Here is a 21,740-nt window from a genome sequence, read left to right as displayed (position 1 = left end):
AATTTCTAGAAAGCAAAAAAAAAAAAAAAAACAGTTTGATCCACTCACATCCCAGGAGACAGACAGAAAGTGTAGGGGTGTGACCACACTCACATCCCAGGAGACAGACAGGAAGTGTAGGGGTGTGACCCCACTCACATCCCAGGAAACAGACAGGAAGTGTAGGGGTGTGACCACACTCACATCCCAGGAAACAGACAGGAAGTGTAGGGGTGTGACCCCACTCACATCCCAGGAGACAGACAGGAAGTGTAGGGGTGTGACCCCACTCACATCCCAGGAAACAGACAGGAAGTGTAGGGGTGTGACCCCCCTGACATCACAGGAGACAGACAGAAAGTGTAGGGGTGTGACCATACTCACATCCCAGGAGACAGACAGGAAGTGTAGGGGTGTGACCACACTCACATCCCAGGAAACATACAGGAAGTGTAGGGGTGTGACCACACTCACATCCCAGGAGACAGACAGGAAGTGTAGGGGTGTGACCACACTCACATCCCAGGAAACAGACAGGAAGTGTAGGGGTGTGACCCCACTCACATCCCAGGAAACAGACAGAAAGTGTAGGGGTGTGACCACACTCACATCCCAGGAAACAGACAGGAAGTGTAGGGGTGTGACCCCACTCACATCCCAGGAAGCAGACAGAAAGTGTAGGGGTGTGACCACACTCACATCCCAGGAAACAGACAGGAAGTGTAGGGGTGTGACCACACTCACATCCCAGGAAGCAGACAGAAAGTGTAGGGGTGTGACCACACTCACATCCCAGGAAACAGACAGGAAGTGTAGGGGTGTGACCACACTCACATCCCAGGAAACAGACAGGAAGTGTAGGGGTGTGACCCCCCTGACATCACAGGAGACAGACAGAAAGTGTAGGGGTGTGACCATACTCACATCCCAGGAGACTAAACAGTAGAATCATTCTTCTGGCATTGAGCTAAACACAGAGGCTGTCGCTACAGAAGGGGCAATGGAATTTGGGGCACACAGGTCCTGTGGTGGTTTGAATGAGAATGGCCACCAGAGAGACTCGTGTAATTTGAACGTTTGGCTTCCAGTTGAAGGAACTACTTAGGAAGGATTAGGAGGTGTGGCCTTGTTGGAGGAGGTGTGACACTGGGGTGAAGTTGGAGATTTCAAAAGTCCACACCAAGGTGGGTCTCACTTTCTCCCTGCCTTCATCTTGTGGCTAAGATGTAAGCCCTCAGCTACTGCTCCAGCACCAGCCTCACACCCCACGGTGGTGAGCAGTCCTCTGGAACGCTAAGCAAGCCTCCTTTTAAATGCTCTCTTTCGTAAGTTGCCTTGGTCGTGGTGTCTCTCCACAATGACAGAATGGTAACTGAGACAGTTGTTACATTCCTTCTCCATGTCTCCTGCTCATACTAGCCTTTCAACTGAGTGTTCCGAATTATCTCCCAATTTCCTTGTTGGGAGCGATCAACGTTATTTAGAACCTCTTGTAAATATTGTCGGTCTTTTTTAAGAATAGTCCGTCCTCTCCCCAGCTTCCTAGTGAATAGAACCTGGGCTCACAGGAATAGCTGATAGCAATCCACAGTTAGGTTACTCAATCCTCCTCCTTGCAATTAGGCTACTTAGCACGAACACCTCTTCATTCCTGATGCTCAGCCTCAGCGTTGGTCTGTGACTACCAACACCCCTCAGTACGTGACCAAGAACACACTCCTGGGTACGTGACCAAGAACACTCCTCAGCCGAATACTAGGCACCGACCCCTCCCTTATTGTCCTGCATCCCCCTACCTCATTTCCCCTATTTAAGCCTGCACAGAATTCTCTTTAAACGGCAGCTTGATCGGAAGGTCTGTCTTGCTGTCCATCTCTCTCGTGTTTCTCGTCTCATTCATAACAGGTTCCCGTGGGCTCGAACCCGTTGTGCCCTGCTGGGCAGGGCATTTCCTCTCTGTTTTCCATACAGATAAGAGTCTGCAAAGGTGTTCTAGAGAAAAGAAGGAAGACTATAAAATAAGTCCACCCTTTGGAAGTGGGACCATTTAGGGGTGCAGTGAGCCATTTCAGGGCATTCTGGGTAAGCCGTGAATGCTGACTGCTGTCCGGGCGTTGCCCAGATACGGCCTGCAAGCCTGGACAAGAGGCAAAAGAGCAACAGGCCAAGAGGGGTGTGCTTTCCGTCAGGATGCAGGGCACTGAAAGAAAATGGCCTCCAAAGGGAGCGGCACTGTTAGGAGGTGTGGCCTTGTTGGAGTAGGTGTGGCCTTGATGGAGGAAGTGCGTAACTGCGGAGGCCGGCTTTGAGGTCTCCCATGCTCAAGCAATGCCCAGCTAGACGGTTCACTTCCTGCTGCCTGCCTGTCAAGATGTAGGACTCTCAGCTTCAGCACCACGTCTGCCTGCACGCTGCCATCCATTCCCAGCTGCCATGCTCCCTGGACCAAACCTCTGAACTGAAAACCACCACAATGGAATGTCTTCCTTTGTAGAGCTGCAGCGTGGTCACAGTGTCTCTTCCCAGCAGCAGAAACCCTAACCCAGGCAGCCACAGAGACAGTGAGAGCTAAACTCCTCATCTCTAATTCTTCATGCGCGGGGTGGAGGGGGTGGGGCTCTCCACACGAGCACCTTCTGGGATCAGGGAGACAGCGTACACGTGGAGTAGGATGAAGTCTTTCTTATCGTGCTGTTTCCTTCTGTTTAGATCTGTTCATTCTGGTGGTGTCAGAGCACACCAGGAGAGCCGCAGATGGAATGTGAGACGTATATGGAAACAACATTTGGTATCCGCGCCAAACACACGTGATGACGAAGCTGGAGGGTCTCAGAGTGACCTTGCTTGGGATCAAATCCTGGCTTCCCCAAGGCCTGAGGCATGTCTTAACCACTGGGTTCCTAGTTTATAATGTGTGTGTGGAGTGATAATTAGGATGTTTAGTTTTAGTAAGATGGTTGAAAATAGCAGATAACCCCATCTAAGTCTTGGGCAAAGAAGTCATGGGCCGTGTCCCTCAGATGCAGCCGTGTAGAACAGGGTGTTTCTGCCTGAGATTCCCTTTTGCTTGGCTAAAGTGGCAAATTCCATAGGAGTTGGAGTCAACAAGCCACCTCCCAGATAGGCTGTGCCTCAGAATTCCTGATGATATAGGTCTGTGATCCCAGAACCAAGGAGCATGAGGCAGGAAGATCACAAGTTTAAGTCCAGCTGGGAAAGTCATAAGATAGTGTCTCAGGCCCAGTCCTGAGGTTCGCTGGAGTTGAGCTGTAGGTATGTGTTGGGAGATGTCATTCTGTAAATATGTGTCTGATTGGTTTGAATAAAGCAGTGTTGGCCAATAGGGAAGCAAGATAGGTGGGACTAGGAGTCGAGGAGGATTCTTGGAAAGAGAGACACAGGCAGACACCATTAGGACACCAGAGTAAGAGGTCCAGACCCTTTTCTCCGGTAAGAAAAATACTTGGATTAACAGTTATGGGTTAAATATTTAAGTGAGAGCTAGCCAGTAAGAAACAAGTAAAGGCCAACAGCTTCATAATTAATATAGTGTCCTGTGAGTTATTTGGGGACTGCAACTGTGGCAAGGCCCAGGTGGCTGGCAAGGAAGACTACACGTTACAGGTATGGTCCCTCTGAGAGCCAGGCCTGCAGAGCCAACTTGGTTCTGTGCTCCATCCTTGTCTCTGGAGAGGAAGATGGTTTCCCTGGAAACTGCTGGGCCCTCTGAGAAGTCAGAGACTTCATCAAGGGAGGAAGGGCAGATAACAGCCTGAGGAGCAAGCAGGGGCTGGATTCTCCATGCAAATGATGCAGACCCTTCCCTCTGGCAGTTATGGCTTCCGGGGGCCCAAGATTGCTTTGAAAAGAAAACACTTGAGTTGGGGAGATGGCTCAGTGGTTAAGAGCACTTTGTGCTTTCTGCAGAGGGCCTGGGTTTGGTTCCCAGTACCCATGTGGTGGCTCTCAACTGTCTGTAACTCCATTTCCAGGGGCATCCAATGACCTCTTATGACCCCTGTAGACACCAGGCACACGTGTTGCATATGTATGCATACAGGTGTGTGTGTGGGGGGGGTGCTCTGCCATAACTGAGCCGTAGCATTATCACGCCCTCCTCATAGAGAAGACGTGACTCCAGGTCACATTGCTGAAATACCACCTCTTAAGATAGGAAGCAAGTTCCGAGAAAACAGACCTGCGGCTTATCTGCCTAGTCTAGGGCGTAGGCTTGTATGATAGAAGGAAGAATGTTAGGTTACCAGAGGACACAGGATGACCTGCCCATCCCCCTGACCTCTTGCCCTGCCAGCGACCTTGTAGCTGCAGCACACCCCCATTCCTTCCCCTCCTCCCTTCCCCTATATAAACCCCTTTGGGTTGAAATAAAGGCTGTCGCCTTGATCAGATCCTGTCTTGTCATCCTTTGTATCTCCTGTCCCCCATCTTTCTCCTAGGGTGTTCTGCAGACCCACGTTGAATGTGCCGCAGGTCGGGGCATACAGGCAAAAGACTCATGGACACAGAATAAAATAGATGAACCTTAAAATAATTCGAAACAGAAACATGAATCCAGGATGCTGTAACTGAGTTTTAGGACACAGCAACATCACACCCACCATCTCTTAAACAGGACACTGTATCCCCATTCACAGCGGTTATGGGGTTGTGCCACAGAGTGACTTCTGCCCGGTCCAGGCCCTCGCCCCAGTGCTCTTCTTCCACAGGGAGCATTAGGAGCTTCTGTTTTTTCCTCACTGAGTTGTCGTTGAGAAGGTTTAGGATGTAGCTATCCCAAACACGGCCCCTTAGCATCTAAGAAGACAGTGTGAGCAGGAGGCCCTTTCTTCTCCCTTAATGCAAGTCCCAGAATCCTCTGGCTGCCCGCTGAGAAGCTCCCCTGCAGAACCAACTGCCTTCTCTGCACACAGAAAGCAGGACTGTGCTCTTCCAGGGGGACAAGAGAATGTGAGCAGGCAGCCCTTGCTGCTCCCTGCCCTTTATCAAGCAGGGCCATGCCTTTCTGCCCTCCAGACATACTTCTTCATGGCTGTCTTCCTCGGCTGCCTGCTGGGCTCGAACCTGGCCTTGTGTCCCGGCCCACGGGACATTCATCGTGGGGACTGGAGGGCACCTAGAGGAAAGATGGGGGACAGGAGATACAAGAAGGACACCAAGACAGGTATCTGATCAAGGTGGCAGGATTTTATTCTTTCCAAGACGTATTTAAGGGGCTTGGAGGAGGAAGTGAGGAGGGGCAGCATCAAGGAAGCTGTCAGGGCAAAAGGTCAGGGGTAGACCCTCCTGTGTTGCTAGGTAACCTGACCGCAGGTCCTTACTTTATCTATCTCAATCTTTCCCTATTGTCCAAGCCTATCTCCTGGCAGACTTGGGGGCTTTCTGTTGAGTGGTCCATAGTCACATACCCTCTATGAGGATTGAGTCACGTCTTTTCTATGAGTACGTGAGGCAGCCGCAGCTGGCTAATGGCTGGACACCCCTGACAGCTGTGGTCTTGTTTGTCAAGTGCTCTACCACTGAGCTATGTCCCCAGCCCTCTGGGTTCATTTCTAGAGGCTTCTGTACCACACAAACATATTAAATACATAGTTTTGTTCTGAGTAATCTGACATCTTGTTGTAGGAACCTCAAGCATGAACCTCACGAGATGAGAAATCTTTTCTTCCCTGCAGTGTAAGTATGGCTATGTTAGTATTACAGACAAGGCATCAGTCAGTCATGGTGATTCAGGCTTGCAGGGAACCCCAGCACTGAGGAGGATGCTGGAGGAGATGAGTCAAGACCAGCTTGGGCTACAAGTAAGACCCTGTCTTGACAGATGAAAACAACAGAACTTCAAAAACTCACTTTTGCCCTCTAGCATAAAGAAACAGTAAATAGAACAAGGGTAAAGCCTGCTTTTGCATTCTGAAGGGTAAATAGAGGAAGAGTTGACATTCACCTCTCTCTAAGGGTTTTCTGTTCTTTAGGTCGCCTGGGCATTTTCTAGTTACTTCCTTGGAGCCAGCTCTGCCATCTTGCTCTTGAAAACCGCAAGCTAGCTGCCTAGGTTCCCATGACAGAGTATGGAAGACAACCTCCACCTGGCCGTTACACGTAACAGACACAATGGGGGCCCGGGAGGACGGGACTCACAGTAGGGTGGGAAGGGAAGTACTTTGCGCTGTGTGTGGGAGCGGCTGTAGATGGGGAGGAGCCGGAGAGTGCCTGATAGTCTACACTCTCTCCCTTCTGCTTGAGGAGGAAGCTTCTAGAACATTTTGTTTGTTTATGTCTGTTTTCAAGACAGCCTTGTGTAGCCCAGGCTGGCCTGGACCTCACTATGTAGCAGAGGATATTTTAAACTCCCGATCTCCTGCCTCTACTCCACCCTTCCACCCCCACCCCTAGCCAAGTCCTAGGATCACAAGCATGTGTCACCGTGCTCAGCTTTGAAGTGTCCATAATTTGACTATGGCCACCCTTTTGTGTGTGCGGAGATAACAAACAATACTAAAGTTTCGGGGCTTAAGACGACAAGGACCTTGTATCTGGACAGGCCCATCTTGCATCTCAGTATGACTGTGGACTGTCTCTGTGTTGTCCTCGTTCAGGGACCCAAGAGCACAGAGCAGCTGCCACCTGGAACCATGACAACAGCAGTATCAGGAAGAAGGAAAATGTGCAAATTACAGCTGTCACCTGGACTTGACCCATGTCTCTCCCATTCTCTGGCCTTCAGCACCCAAAATGCATCAAGGGTCAGCAGGTAAGGCGATAATTCCCATGTTTCCATAGGGGAAGAGTAAATAGAGACCAACCTGAAGTGTTCTAACAGTTTTGTTTAGGTGTGTGTGTGTGTGTGTATGTGTGTTTGTGTGTGTGTGTGTGCTCACAGAGGTCAGAGGAGGGCATCAGATCCCTGGAAATGGAGTTACGGGTAGTTGTGTGCTGCGGTGAGGATGCTGGCAATGGAACCCAGGTCTCCTGCCAGACAGGGAAGTACTCTTAACCAATGAGCCGTCTCCACTCTCCAGCCCCATAGCTTACCCACTGTTTTTTTCTTGAGGCAGAACCTTCTGTAGACCAGGCTGGCCTCAGTCTTTCTGTGTAGCTGAGGATGGACCTCTGATCCTCCGGCTGCAGCGTCCTAAGTGCTAGGATTACAGGAGTTTATGTGGGGCTGGGGACCAAGCACAGGGTTTGAGTGACTACCCTTTAAGCCAAGCACCTCCAGCTTGGGGAGCTCAGCTGTGCCCTCTTCCAAAATGACTATCCCAGGTGGGCTTGTCAACACTGCCCTCACGAAGGCTTGGGGAGTGTTGCAACATCCTCCCATGAGTGTAGAGGGAGATTTTCCCAGTCTATCTCAGTCCCACTGGACTGGTTTTCTGTCCATCTGCCCAGTCCCTCAGCTGGTAATGAACTAACCACTCTGAGACTTAGTATATCAGTTACAATTGTTCAGCCAATGGCTTTGGCTTCTTTCTGGGTGGCTCTCTCTTCATTATTAACCCATTTCTATTAATCGATGTATCTCCAGATGACTTTCACTTGCTGGTGATGCCAGGGTCTCTTGACTTCCCAGATGCTACATAGTGTCTGTCCTTTGTCTTTTTTTTCCTGCCTCTTTGTTCAGAATTCTCACCTAGTTAGATTCTGCCTGTCCATTGGCCAAAACAGCTTTATTCACCAACCAATAAGAGAAACATATATTCACAGCATACAGAAGGACATCCCCCATCACCAGAGTACCCAGGCCATCCTTACCACCTGCTGTATGTAACTGACTTAATTGTACAAGGTCTGGGGAGGGGCTGGAGTATAACAGTCAGGGAGGGGGCTCCATCTATGCACCCACAGGGGAACCCTCATCCCCTCTGGATAAGGCATCTCAGGTGCTGCCTGCTGGGAAGAGGAGCACACACAGCCCTGTAAGTGACCCTCATCTATGCTTGGAGGGAACTTGGTGGACCCTGTCACTGGGACCTTACAAGGGGTAGGCTGTCTCCCTCTGGGAAAGAATGTGAGCAATACCCCAGGACTGTGCACGCTACACAAGTACCCACAGCTCAGGGACTGTGCACGCTACACAAGTACCCACAGCTGAGGGACTGTGCACGCTACACAAGTACCCACAGGTGAGCTACACCTCCGGCCACCTGTTTCTTTTTCCTTTAATTCCTATAGAACTTAAGCATGAGAATTTACAAACAGCTCCGTTTCAGGTCTGAGGACACAGCCTGGGCCACCTTGTCACTAGGGACAGGACATGCACAGCTGTGGATAACACCCATGTCTGCTGAGAGGCACCAGGACCTAGGTGTCCCTGCTCTCGAGCCTCCAGGAGGGATCTGGGTGAGGAGGGAGGGCTGTGCAGGGCCCAGGGCTCCCCAGGAGGGCAGAGCAGGGACTTGGGGCAGTGAGTGGGCTCTGGCCTCACTTTGTTCTTCTGGTCAGGGAGCGAGGACACCTCTAGCAATGTAGGTGTCTGACGGAAACCTTTATGGGCATAGCTGGAAAGCCCAGTGTAGAGCGAATTCTAATTGGTCTTACTATAGCAATAAAAACAGAGTCAGATATTGGGGTAAATGCTGAAAGATCAGAGAAGTTAAGCAGCCGGTCTCTAAAGTTCTTATCTTTACAAAATCCTCAGACTGAAAAAGGGCTGAGCTCCTGTGTCTTCCTGCCTTGTATTCCTCTCTTTGCCCAGCCATGTCACTTCCTGTCTCTACCTCCCTAGTGCTGGGATTAAAGGCGTGAGCCACCACCACCCAGCTTCTATGGTTAGCTAGTGGCTAGCCCACCCTCTGGTCTTCAGGAAAGCTTTATTCATTAGAGCACAAACAAAATATCACCACAGTCCAGATGGTGAGCAAAGTGGCTATGAATGGATGAGAGAGAGAGAGAGAGAGAAAGAGAGAGAGAGCTCACAAACTATGAACAAGAAATGGCCATCCCCTTATGCTCTTCTGATCAACATGACTGTTTCACAGCCCTCACTCATCCCTGCAAGAGTTCAGGTTATTTTTACATTTGCCTGGCACCACGGTCCCACCGTTAGAACTTTCTTCCAGCCCATGTGGTCCCAGTAGACTTCAGGGTCAGGCAGGTGCACTAGAACCTTGGGGATCCCAGACTGCTGATTCCTTCAAAGCACTCTCCACAGTGTTACCCCTAAGCCATGGCTCCCCATCCCCATCATAACCTGTTTCCATTCCCAACTCTCTTCTGCCTCCAGACCTCTCCCTGACTACTGCCCGTTAAGATGACCAGTTTTTAAAATATGCTTAAGTTTCCCAAAAGCAGCATACTAGACTTCTTTAACTATGTGAGCAGAAGACTATCCAGACTCACATCTACAACCCCAGCACTGGGAAGGCTGAGGAGGGAGGATTGTCCACGAGTCTGAGGCCAGCTTGGGTTATATAGTGAGTTCCAGGCTAGACAGAGCTGCGGAGGGAAACCCTGTCTCAAAAAACAAAAACAAACAAACAAACAAACAAAAAAACAAGACCAACCACAACCTTATCCTACCTTGCTTCCCTGCTGCAGTGATTAAACACTGGTCAGCAACAACTTGGGGAAGGAAAGGGGCTGGCTGGCTTCAGTTGAAGGTCCTGGTGGGAAGCCGGGGCAGGAACTCATTGCAGGAACTGAAGCAGAGACCACGGACACTGCACACTGTCTGACTTCCCAGGGCTCAGTTGGCCGCTTTCTTAAACAACCAGGCCACCTGTCCAAGGATTGCGCCTTCCACACCAGTCATCAATGAAGACAGTGCCCCACAGACATGCCCACAGGCCAGGCCAGCAGAGGAGAGCCCTCGGGTGAGGTTCCCTCTCCCTAGAAGACTCTACTCTGTGTCCCGTTGATGAGAGCTAAGCTGCACGCTTGTAGACAGAGACGTCAGTATCATGGACTTAAAAAGCCGAAGGGTTCCCCTGGAGGGACTCTAGCTGACCAGAGCGGCAAGCATGGCTCCAGCAGGCCTTACCCTTCTCCTCCATTCCCTCTGCCTTGCTAAGATCTGTTAGATCACCACCCTAAAGCCAGCCTCCTCCTGAGGCCGACTACCAGGGTCCAGCTGTCAAAGCATTGAAGTCCAGCAATCAAAAGCCCCCTTCAGCTCACCTAATTAACATGCCCAATTAAAGTTAAACACCTCATTATAACTCGGGGTTTCCCCCCTTTTACCTTTATAAACTGCCATTTGCCTATGGACCACATCTGTCTCCTCTCTACCCAAAGACAGTCCTTTGTCCCCCCCCCACCTCCTCCACCTAGGACAAATACCCCCCATCCTCCCCTCCCTTGTTCCCAACCTTCTTCCTCATCATCTCTCTCCTGTCATGGTCTCTTATTCCCTGCCCTCTGTCCCTCTGGGGTAAATAAATGTCCTTTGTGCTGAGAAAGTTGGTCTTGGGGTGTCTTGCGTTGACCCTGGTCCCTTTACCCCATACCCCATCCCCAAAAGGAAACAAAGGAAATCACTAAGTACTAAGACCAGGTCTAGGCCCAGGGCCAGAACTAGGTTTTGCTTCAGGATACAAGACACAAGGTAAGGAGGTAGAGAGGCTGGTCATGGTTAGAGCACTGGCTGTTCTTCCAGCGGACCTGGGTTTGAGTCCCAGCACCTACTGTCTGCTATCCAGCCTCGGGGTGTGACACCGTTTTCCAGTCTCTGTGGGCACCAGGCATGCGTGTTGTGCACAGACATACGTGCACATTGAGGAGTATGGAGGGCAGGCAGAATAACGTGAGTACAGGGGTCAGGAAGAAGCCTCCACCATACCCACATATAAACCTGTCGGAAGCTTCTATTTTTTGTCCTGTGATAGCCAGCTCCAAAATGGCCCCAAATGACTCTGGCACTTAGATCTTTGGTAGTCAGAACTCTGCCACTGAGGCACTTTTGGGAACTATGGGAGGGCATAATTTGCTGCACAATAACAAATATTAGAAGACTTTTTTTAAATTTCAGATTCTTTGTGATGTACACACAATTGACATTCTATATCCATAGGTCATGGATTAGAGAGTCAACTATCTGAAAATCAGGTGTATTTACAAAACAGAATGATGTCTGTATTGAATACGTACAGATTATCTCTTGTTATGGTTCAGTAACAGCATAACATTGTGTGCAGTTAATTACACAGCACTTAGACACTGCTAGGTACTTAATGCAATTAGTAATGTAGAGATACTTGAGATATACCGGAGCATGTATGCAGATTGTAAATGCTGCACTGTAGTGTTATATCACGGACTGGAGCACTCCAGGTTTGGGATTCGCGGGAATCCTGCCATCCATCCCCCAGCGAGACCGAGTGATGACTGAATATTGCTTTACCACCAGACGCAAAATGCTTTAAACGACCTATCAAGTAAACCCTTCCTTGCAGTAAGATAACGGACATCTTGGCTGTCTTGTCACATCACTCTCGACGATCCTGGGAAAAACAGCGGGACCAATTTTTCTCCTTGATAAAATGTTCTCCAATAAGAACGGAGGGAATGTGAGGTCATTACAAGATAATACAATGATCATGGTGCCTGATGCACAGCAAATGCTCTTAAATAAGTGGCAAGTTTGCTATTTGGAGGTCCCACGCCGCTTCGGAGGTTCTTCCAGGCCCCCAAATCTGAACTTCAACGCAGCCCGCAAGAAAGGCTCTTTCTTCGTGTCGCCACAGGGTGGCGCTGTGTCACCAACCTCCTTTATGCGGCGGGAAACAGTCCCCTCCAGACTGCCAAGACTTGCCTATCGGGTTACCAAGAGCGACCGGGCTGCAGGACACCATCCAAGCATTCATCCGGCAGATACTGAGGAAACAGGTCCCAGCTTTGTACCCATCTGTAATGCCGAAGTAAGGGCTGCACAGAGTTGAATGGCGACTATCAAAGTCGTCCTGGAAGCAAGAGGCTCCTGTTGGAGGCTGGGAGGTGGGGTGGAGTCTAAATGGGTTCCCAATGCTGAGGTTCCCCGTGCTGCATTCTCAAGCTGTGGCCCCTTGCAGGGTCTGTGAGAGAAAGAGAGAGAGAGAGAGAGAGAGTGTGTGTGTGTGTGTGTGTGTGTGTGTGTGTGTGTGTGTGTACGCACGGCCCTTTGCAGAATGTGTGTATGGTGGAGGGAATCTCGAAAAGGGTTTGGGTTGTGAGGTACTTAGCTGTATCCCCAGCCTCAGATGTTGGTTTCTAAATTGTCTCAAACTTCAGTCTGTACAGCAGAAAGGAAGGACTAAATGGTTTGGCTATTCAGTTCAGCTGCCTGGCTGAGGCCGGAGACTTTGCATTTCAGACACGTTTGCAGGGATGCTGAGGGGGCTGGTTCACTCCTGCAAAGTTCCCTGGGACAAGGAAAGAAGCATCTGTCACTGTGACCGCTCTCTCCACCCCGATGCCTAGGCTCTCCGGCCATCTCCCGAGCCGCCCTTGGGCCACACCAGGATTTGTTAGAAGTTACCATGAGCCAAACAGGTGGCTGTCCTTCCTTCCTGCTGTATACAGACGAAGGTGACACAAACTCTCAAAACGCCACTTGCCCCATTGTGGTCCCCAGATCTTCAGAGACACACTCTCCACCCGATGCCACCAGTCCAAAACACAGTGACACTTTTCCCAAATGCAAGTGGATGCAGCAAAGGTTTGCCTGGTTCTGGTGGAAGTGTTGAGTCATCCCACACAGAGTCCAGACAACTTAGGAGGACCGAAGGAAGTTAGAGGCATGAGCCAGGCCCCTCCTCTTCCTGCTTTAGGTACAGGGTCTCTGTACCTCTGACTCTAGCCTATCTAGACAGTCACGAGCTCCAAGCTTGGCCTTTTGCCCCAAATTATTTCAGGCCAGGTCTGGTAGCTCAGACCTATAATCCCGGCTACTCCAAAGGCTGAGACAGGGGGACTGCTAATTGAAGCCTAACTGAACTAGAGCGAGTTCACAGCCAGTCTGGGCAACTTAGCAAGGCATGTCACAAAAATGTAAACAGTTAAGGCGGGGACTGCGGGTGCTGCATGCACAGCTGGTGAAGTGCTTGCCTACCTTGTGCAAACCTGGATTTGATCCTCAGCAAAGGGTTAGCTGGGTATGGGCACATGCCTGTAACCCCAGCACTTGGGGGGCGGAGGCAAGAGGACCGGGAAGTTCGAGGCCACACTAGGCTACACGGTGAGCTCATGGCCAGCCCAGGACACATAAGGCTCTGTCTGTTAACAAAACAATCAAACAAACAGCAGAAAGAGGGCTGTTTATGGCTCAGAGGTGCAGGGGGAACAGACTCACCAAGGAGCTTTCCAGCTGGACGGCAAGGTGAGCTGGTTTAGACAAAATGACAGTTTAAACAATGGGTGCTGCTCTGAAGTTTGGGAAGCGCTAGCCCAGTCTATGCTTGCATGAGCATGGGAGACACAGACTGTGGGAACCCTGTGGTGGGGCTCAGGAGGGGCCTTGCTACGGCCCAGCTTGTTCCACTCCTGGAAAATGCATCATGTAGGGAAAAATGTTATTAATGGCCACATGGCCATTGAGCTTTGCATTTCTACCACAAGATGTATATTCCCGGCTCCATCAGAGGGCCCCATCCCGAAGCACCAGCTTGGCTCTGTTCTGTTTCCTGTCCTCTGCCCCCTCTCTCTGACTGAATCCAGGCCCCTGCACCCCGAGCCTAGACCTTTCTTTTCATTATAAAGCCAATTTGGCCTCTCTTAACTTCCACCCCAAACTCTGTGACGTTCATACCCAGGGATTAACAGATACCAGGAGAACACATTTTTAAAAGTCATCTCTTCTATGAAGATTGTAATGTGAAATGGGACAGCCACTCTGGGGTTGAGTTTTGCAGTGTCTTAAAATGTGAAGCACAGACCAGATGTCTACACTGCCCCATTCAGTATTTTCTGTATCTACCCAGGATAAATGAAAATATATGCGCCACAAATGCATGTCAATGGGTGGTTATGAAAGCCTTACTAGAATGACTAAAAGCTAGGACAATCTCAATGGCTAACAACAAGCGGACGAATGCACACATCCGGGTCTATTCATGAAATGAAACCATCAAAACAATGGTGCAAGTGAACTATTCCACACAGGAGACACCAGAATAAAAGATGACCCCCCTTCTACACAGTTCTAGAAGGTGAAGCATTCTTTGAATTGAGGAAAGACAAGGAAGGGTCAGACAGGGGTGTGCGGAGATGTCTGAGTCACAACAGATACAAAGGCATGTTGCTTTGTCAAACACTTCAGCGCCTGCAGCAACATGGCAGTCACACAGCCACACTCTTAAAGGCAGTAATGCGACTTTCAACGACAACGGCAAGACAGCTCCAAAGTAAAAGCAAACTGGGCAAAAGACATCTACCAAAATAGATAGCAAGCCAGCATTTAGTAATACTTACTGTTAACCCCCGAGGAAGGCAAGCTGAGCCCACAGTGGACCTCACTACACTCTACAAAACAGCAATAATGATAGCCGCATTCTTACAATATCAAATCCAAGTCCTAAAGAGCATGAGGGACAGCCAGAGCCTATGTTTCTCAACATAAGGAAACACGACAAGACACCGAAGAAAAGCTCAGCGTTTCTTAGAAAGTCAGACACACACCCAGTGTAGAATAAGCAGTCCTCCTCCCTCAACTGTAGACAACCTAAATGCCTTTAAAATGGTGGGAGGCTAAGGGACTGTGATGCTTTTTATACCATGGGATAGCATTTGACAATGAAAGGGCATGAACAAATGGCACGTCACAGCATGGGTGCGGACACATGAGGTTGCATGCTGCAAGAATCCATTTGAGTGGCATTCAGAGAAGACTACTCCGTAGCCATGAGCAACTTTTTTCTATCAGAGGAAGCATCCCTTATAGTGCGATATGCCCACTTGTCCAACCCCTAGACATCCTTGAGATATGCCTGTTACACCCTCCCCTTCCCCTCCAATTAGCCAACCAGGAGTATGTGATGAGGTTGAACCTTAGCCAAGGAGGAACAGCCAAGTTCCCTGTTGCTGTAAGAATAAAAGACAGAATCATCTTGGCCATGGGCTTGATATCCCGGTTTAGAATGAACCCCATAGGCTCATATATTTGAACACTTGGTCCCCAGTTGGTGAAAATGTTTGGGAAGGATTCAGAGGTGTGGCCTTGTTGGAGAGGGTGTGTCCCTGGGGATGGGCTTTCAGGTTTCAGAATACTCTTGCTATTTTCTGTTAGCTCGTTCTGTCTCCTGGCTGTAGATCATGATGTGAGATCTCAGCTGCCGTGCCAGCATCATGCCTGCCCGATGCCATGTTCCCTGCCACAATGGTCATGGACTGTAATCTTCTGAAACTGTGAGCCCCAAATCAAACACTTTCTTTTATAAGTTGTGTTGATCATGGGGTCTCTTCATAGTAATAGAAAAACAAGTAAGATAGCTGGTTATTGATCATTTCTTCCTCCTGATTCAGTGGTGGGTACATAGTCTACACACACATTTGTCAAAGCTTGTACAACAGATACCAAAGAGACTGAATGTCACTCTGTGTAAATAAAGACCTGTAGAATCAGTCCCCACTGTCACAGAAACATCAGACAGCGTAGGACAGAGAGAAGGGGTGTGAAGGCTTTTACACAGACACAGCGTAAGAGCTTTGAGATGCTCCTCACAGCTCCCAGCCAGCAGATTTGTATTGTTCTTTCAGACTATTTCCATGATTCATGAATAGGTATTTAATTTTTCCAGAAACAAGATTATATCATACCTAAGGATCTGAAGCTGCCCCCTTTCTACAATCTTCCAGAGCCTAGAGAACTAAGATTTAATTGCTCAATGCAACTTAAAGCCAGCCCTCTGTTTTCAAGGTGACACAACGTTTGTGCTGTCTCTGAGACCTGGGTCTTACAAGCAATTAGGTTGGATCTCGGTCATTCAGATGGCAACTCTGAAGGAGAACGCTTCACCAGATAGCTGTCTTCCCGTCTTATTAGGTTGTCCCTAGGGATCACATCTGCTAGAGGGAGTAGGGACAAACACTCCCCAAGCTTGAGAGCCTCGGAGGATCATTGGAAGTCTGAAAAATCTTCAGCAGGGCTGTAGCCAGGACACAGAACCAATGCCAGTTTTCCAAGGTGAGAAAGGAAATGTGATCAATAAAGCAATTACAATATTTTATCATGGCAGCCTCACGAATTGAACCAAGGGCCTCACACGCACAAGGCAGGCCAACTAAACTGTCCCCATGTCCCTTTTCTCATTTCCATTTAGAGATGGGGTCTCACGGACTTGCAGAGGCAGGCCTTAAACCTTCAGTCCTCCTGCCTCAGCGTCTCAAGTGACTTTACAAGTCCACCCCACTCACCATGCTGGCAGAGCGTTTAAGTCTGTACTTTGGGACCCGAGGTCATGCTTAGGTTGCTGTGACCCTTGATGCTCCAGAGAGTGGGTGGTGCGGCTATGTGGCAAGACGGGGCCTCTGTAAGGGGGCAGCGTGGGTTGGGACCCGGTTTTTGAGTTTACCAGGTGGGTGACCTTCGGCAGGTCACACGACCTTCCCCTCTCTGGTTGCACAGGCTTGTGGTGGAGATCAGTGACTGCGTATGCACATGCGTGACTAGCACAGTGCGAAGCTGGCCTTGGCGTGCTCTCCTGTTACTTCCTCTGCAGGACGTTGACCTCAGCCCCATTCTTGGGGCCCCATGGAGGGGCTACCAGACAGGTGCTGCCAACACGCCCCCCACCCCCACCCCAGAGGCAGCTGGAGTCCGGCTTCCGCTTTTTCCGTGTCAGCATCGACAAACAGCTGAAGCCTGCTGTGGGATCTTGGCGAGCAGGGCCTGTATTGATTTTTGTTCTCCAGGCCTTTTCAAGCCGCGGCTGCCTCTGTGATCTGGCTGTGGTGCCCAGTTACGAAGCCAGCACGGTCCCTCAACGGTTTTTGGAGGGTTTCGTGTTCCCAGAAAGGAACCCAGAGCACCCAAGCCTCAGCCAGTGGTGTTTACCGGGGCGCAGAGCACTGGCGGAGCAGTGTCAAAAAGGCTCGGGTCTCGGCACCTCACTTTCAGCGTCAGAGAGCAAATATTGGTCCTGCCCGCTACGTGCGCTGAAGCCACACGAAGCGCTCTGAGACCTTTACCACCCGCCAGGCTTGCTGGTCAGGTCATGGGTAACAACTCAAAGGAGGGCAACCTCAGCGAGATCGCGGCTCACTCCTGCCAATATTTAAACCAGGTCAATTCTTCTGGGCCAGCACATCCGTTGGCTCCGAGTTGCTGCAATATTGGCTGGGTGGCGGGAGAGACTCAGGGAGGGGAGGGGACGACCCCAGGAGGGCTGGGACCTCACATCAGACGATTATAAGCATGAGTTGAGACCTAAGGTGGAGCCCCTCCCCCTCTTTCTTCCCTTTATACAGAAGCCGCTCGCTTTCTGCATTTATGTCTTGAGGCAGGAAGGGTCCCTCCGTGGCTAGCTGAGCGGGGAGAAATTGGGCTGTCTCTATGGGCATGGCAGGGGAGCCTGTAATCTTAGTTCTTGGAAAGCGGAAGCAGGAGGATCAGAAGTTCAAAGCCAGCTTTGGATGTACAACCGGTTCCAGGGCGTCCCGAGCTACATGAGCCCATGTTGTAAAAGGGGTGAGAGAAGCTTTTGACGTGACAAAATGCGTTCTGTGTGAATTTGGAATGGAGGCAGCCAGTGAGAAGCTTCAGCAGGGGGATCCCATCCTGGAAGGAGGGACTCCTGAAAGCTGTCCCCTGACTTCCGGTTAGGTGCTGTGGCACTAATCTGCCCCCATGTAAGCACACACAGCCTTTAATCCCAGCACTCAGGAGGCAGAGGCAGGCGGATCTCTGTGAGTTCGAGGCCGGGCTGGACCGATAGCCTCCTAAACAATACAGAGAAACCCTGTCTCGTAAAAACCAAAAAAAAAAAAAAAAAAAACTTGTAATGGAAAAAAGAGTAGGTAGACTTTTGTGTTTGTTTAATTTATTTGGTTGGGCCTAATTTTAAGCCTTTTTTGGAAAAATGACTTTTTGAGACAGGGTCTTACTTTGTAACACTGGCTAGCCTCACTGGCTAGCCTCAAACTCAAAGTGACCACCCTGCCTCAGCCTACAGGTTAAACCTGTATACATACTTCCATATAGACATACGTGTGTGTACACGTAGGCATTTTTTGCATGTGTATTAACAAGTATGTGTGTACAGATACACGCGAGTGCATGAAGGTTTGTGTGGCGGCCAGAGGTTGATGCTGGATGCTATCTTCCCCATCACTGTCCTCATTATATTCCGAAGCAGAGTCTGGCTCTCATTCAGCTAGGGCTGTCTCCGGGATCTCCATTTCCACCTTCTGAGTGCTAAGATGACAAGTGGGCCGCCACACCCGCCTGGCATTTGTGCAGGAGCCAGGGATCTGGACCTAGGTCCTCACGCTTGAATAACAGGGTTATACTCACTTAGCCATTGTCCCTCACCCTGAACCACTCTTTGAAAAGCAGTTATGGACTGGCAAGACGGCTCAGTGGGTGAGTTACGCCACCATGCGTAACCCTGAGCTCAGTGCCCAGAGCCCACATGGTGGAAAGGACAACTGATGCCTTCACGTTGTCTTCTGAACTCTACACCTGCGCCATGGCACGTGCAGTATCCACCCCCGACAGATGGAAAGTTACAAACCAGCTGAGCGGTGGTGGCGCACGCCTTTAGTCCCAGCACTCGGGAGGGAGAGGCAGGAGGATCTTTGTGAGTTCCAGGCCAGCCTGGTCTACAGAGTGAGTTCTAGGATAGGCTCCAAAGCTACACAGAGAAGCTCTGTCTCAGAAAAACCAACCAAACAAACAACAACAAACCCAACAAAAGACCCAGCAGCTATCCTCAGAGAAGTTCATGAATCTGTACCCGGTGCTAAAGGCTCAGTGCTAACCTGGCCAGCTCTGGGCAGTGTGCCGTGCTCTTGTTGGAGATGACCACAACCTTGAATCCATTTTCCCTTCTCAGTCTTGGCTCAGGTATGGCACCATTCCTAGTTACTCAACATTATAATTGATAATCAGTGTTGATTAGAAACTTCCTGAACTGGAACAGGAGGCTTGATTGCCTCTTTCCTCCTGTAACTTAAGCACAATAATGTGAAATAATAGTGGGAAAAATAAGGTAAAACATTTTAAAGGATTTGATACCCTAAGAAAACTGTGCTTTGAAACAGTCAGAGATTACTCTGTGCCGGTTAAAACTTTGGCAGTCTCTTAGAAAGCCAATTGTACTGGTAGCACACAAACCATCTTGTTTCATGGTATTTACCAAAGAACTGAAAACCACACATGTAACCACACGCTGGTGTTTACCAATGCTTTATTCATAACTACAAAAATGTGGAAGCAACCACAATGTCTCTGCAGTGATCCAACAAGACGGTAGAGCATCTCAGCACTAAAAATAAACAAGCAAGAAAAGCATAGAGAAAATGTGAACGTCTGTAACTAAGTGGAAAGGCCACCTGATTCCAACTGACATGCCAGAAACAGACAGCGCTCAGAATACCCGGAGGATGAGTGATTGGCAGAGGGAGGAGTGTTAAGGGAAGCTTTTCCTTGAGAGGAGCCTTCCCGCCCGCCTGGTTCCAGATCCGCATCAGTCCCAACTAAACACACAGGAGGCTATATTAATTATGAAGCTGTTGGCCTTGCTTGTTTCTTACTGGCTAGCTCTGACTTAAGTAATTACCCCATAATTGTTAATCTAAGTATGTCTCTTACCGGAGAGGTTTCCGGGCTTCCTACCCCAATGGCGTTACATCTCGAACTCTCTGTGTTTCTTCTTCCCAGAGTTCTCCTGGACTCCTAGTCCCTCCTATCTTGGTTCCCTATAGGCTCAACAGTACTTTATTGACAAATGCACAGGACTTCCCCCAACAGAGGAGGGAGGAGAGATGAATCCGCAGAGCACAGAGGCCATGAAAGTGTTCTTCAGGACCTACAGTGGTGGGTGGCTGTCATCTTACCATTTACAAATGCACACCATGTAACAGTAGAAACTGGTTCAGGGTGTAGATGGAAGTTTCTATCCCATCCAGTCCTTCAGTCCCAAATAAATACACAGAGGCTTACATTAATTATAAACTATTTGGCCTATTGCTCAGGCTTATTACTAACAAACGCTTACAACTTAAATTAACCCATAATCCTTATCTGTGTTTAGCCATGTGACTTGGTACCTTTTCTCAGTAAGGCATTCTCATCTTGCTTTCTCCATGTCTGGCTGTTGACTGCGTCTCTTTCCTTCCTCTTCCCAGAATCCTCCTTGTCTGGTAGCCCCACTTATACTTCCTGCCTGGCTACCGGCCAATCAGCATTTTATTAAACCAATAAGAATGACAAATCTTTACAGTGAACAAGAGCATTATCCTACATCATCTGGGTCAGTCTCACAGTGTGCTGCCTGGGCATTCTGGTGCCGGTGTGGAACAGGGGTCCCAGGGGACACTGTACTTTACACTGCGTTCTGCACTGAGCCTAATGCTGCTCTAAGTATCTGTTCAAATGTGTGTGGTGCGGTGGCCAGACTCTGCGACACAACAAGTCTGAGATCACCCCTTGCCATATGAGACCCTGTCTCAAAAACAGGAAAGCAAACGCACAAAGCCAGGTGTGGTGACTCACACCAGTGACCCCAGGAGTTGCAAGACAATGGACAAAGATAGAGGAGAGCATCCTAGGCTACATAGTGGGTTCCAGGCCAGTTGGAGCTAAGGAGATACATCCTGTTTCAAGAAAACAACAACAAAAACAACACCCCCAAACTAAGTAAATGAATGCAAAGCAAGACACTTACCCAAGGTGATGTTTTACCTTCGTCTTTTGTTTTGTTTTGTTTTCAGGTGCTGGTTTGAACTCAGCGCCTCAAGTATTCTAAGTACAGCCTTCTTTTATCTTTTCCTTTCGACACCGTCTTGCTCGGTGGCCCCGGGGAAGGTCCAGGCAGGGCCTGCATCTAGAGAAGTACATGGCATGATGTTCTTTTCGTTGCGGTGGGAACCTTGCTCACTTCCCTCTTCACTCGGTCACGCGTACTCTTCTGTGATCATGCCGTGACTTAGACTTTCTTATTTCTAGACACTTAGTCACCTAGGTAGCTTCTTGTGTGTGGGATGATAATCAATTCTGCATTCATCAGTGACACCTGCCAGGCACTTGCTATGTGCCAGGCTCTGTGGTATGCACACTGCAAACATTAGTAAATGGTTAACCTGGGTAACAATGAAACTCCCTTACAGCCTGTGTGGGGAGATGAGGAAACCCAGGTCCAGAGAGGGACCAAGCCTCGAACAGACAGCCTGGCCCATGTGCAAAGCAGGAGCATGTGGCTTTACCCGTGTCACTGGCCATTTCTGGATGACAATCGGGGGCATTTCTGTGGTAGTCCCTCCATGAGCACCCTGACCATTCCCTCAAGCACCTTAACCTTCATTCCCTTCCACCCAGCTGAGACAATTCACTGTAGCCGCAGGCCATGTGGAATGTTCTGTGTGTCCCACCTTCAATCTCATAAGGGAAAACTGTGTTTTCATGGATGTTTGAATATTAATTTCTTTTGTTTCTGCTGCATCTCAGCATTTTCTTGGGTTTATTAGTATTTTGTATTTTCTTGGAGGATTATCAGATGTGTTCAGCATATTTTCCATTAAAATTTTTAAAGTTTCTTTTATAGAGCTGAGTGATGTCTTGCGCACTAAGTGAAGTGAACTTCTTTCCATGCTATGCCCTGCAACTATTATCTGTT

The 21,740-nt window shown here is 49.4% G+C and overlaps 1 long non-coding RNA gene across 1 annotated transcript; it reads left to right on the top strand.

Moving 5' to 3' along the window:
* Positions 1–5,970: 5,970 nt before the first annotated feature.
* Positions 5,971–21,612, top strand: LOC121134693. The gene is made up of 3 exons (XR_005871812.1): positions 5,971–6,096; positions 6,594–6,748; positions 20,839–21,612. It is a non-coding gene; the product is annotated as an uncharacterized LOC121134693 (long non-coding RNA).
* The last annotated feature ends 128 nt before the right edge of the window (positions 21,613–21,740 follow it).

This window comes from Mesocricetus auratus, unplaced genomic scaffold (genome assembly GCF_017639785.1).
Source record: "Mesocricetus auratus isolate SY011 unplaced genomic scaffold, BCM_Maur_2.0 Super-Scaffold_100029, whole genome shotgun sequence".
Classification (NCBI taxonomy): domain Eukaryota; kingdom Metazoa; phylum Chordata; class Mammalia; order Rodentia; family Cricetidae; genus Mesocricetus; species Mesocricetus auratus.
This window is presented reverse-complemented; position numbering and strand designations above follow the sequence as displayed.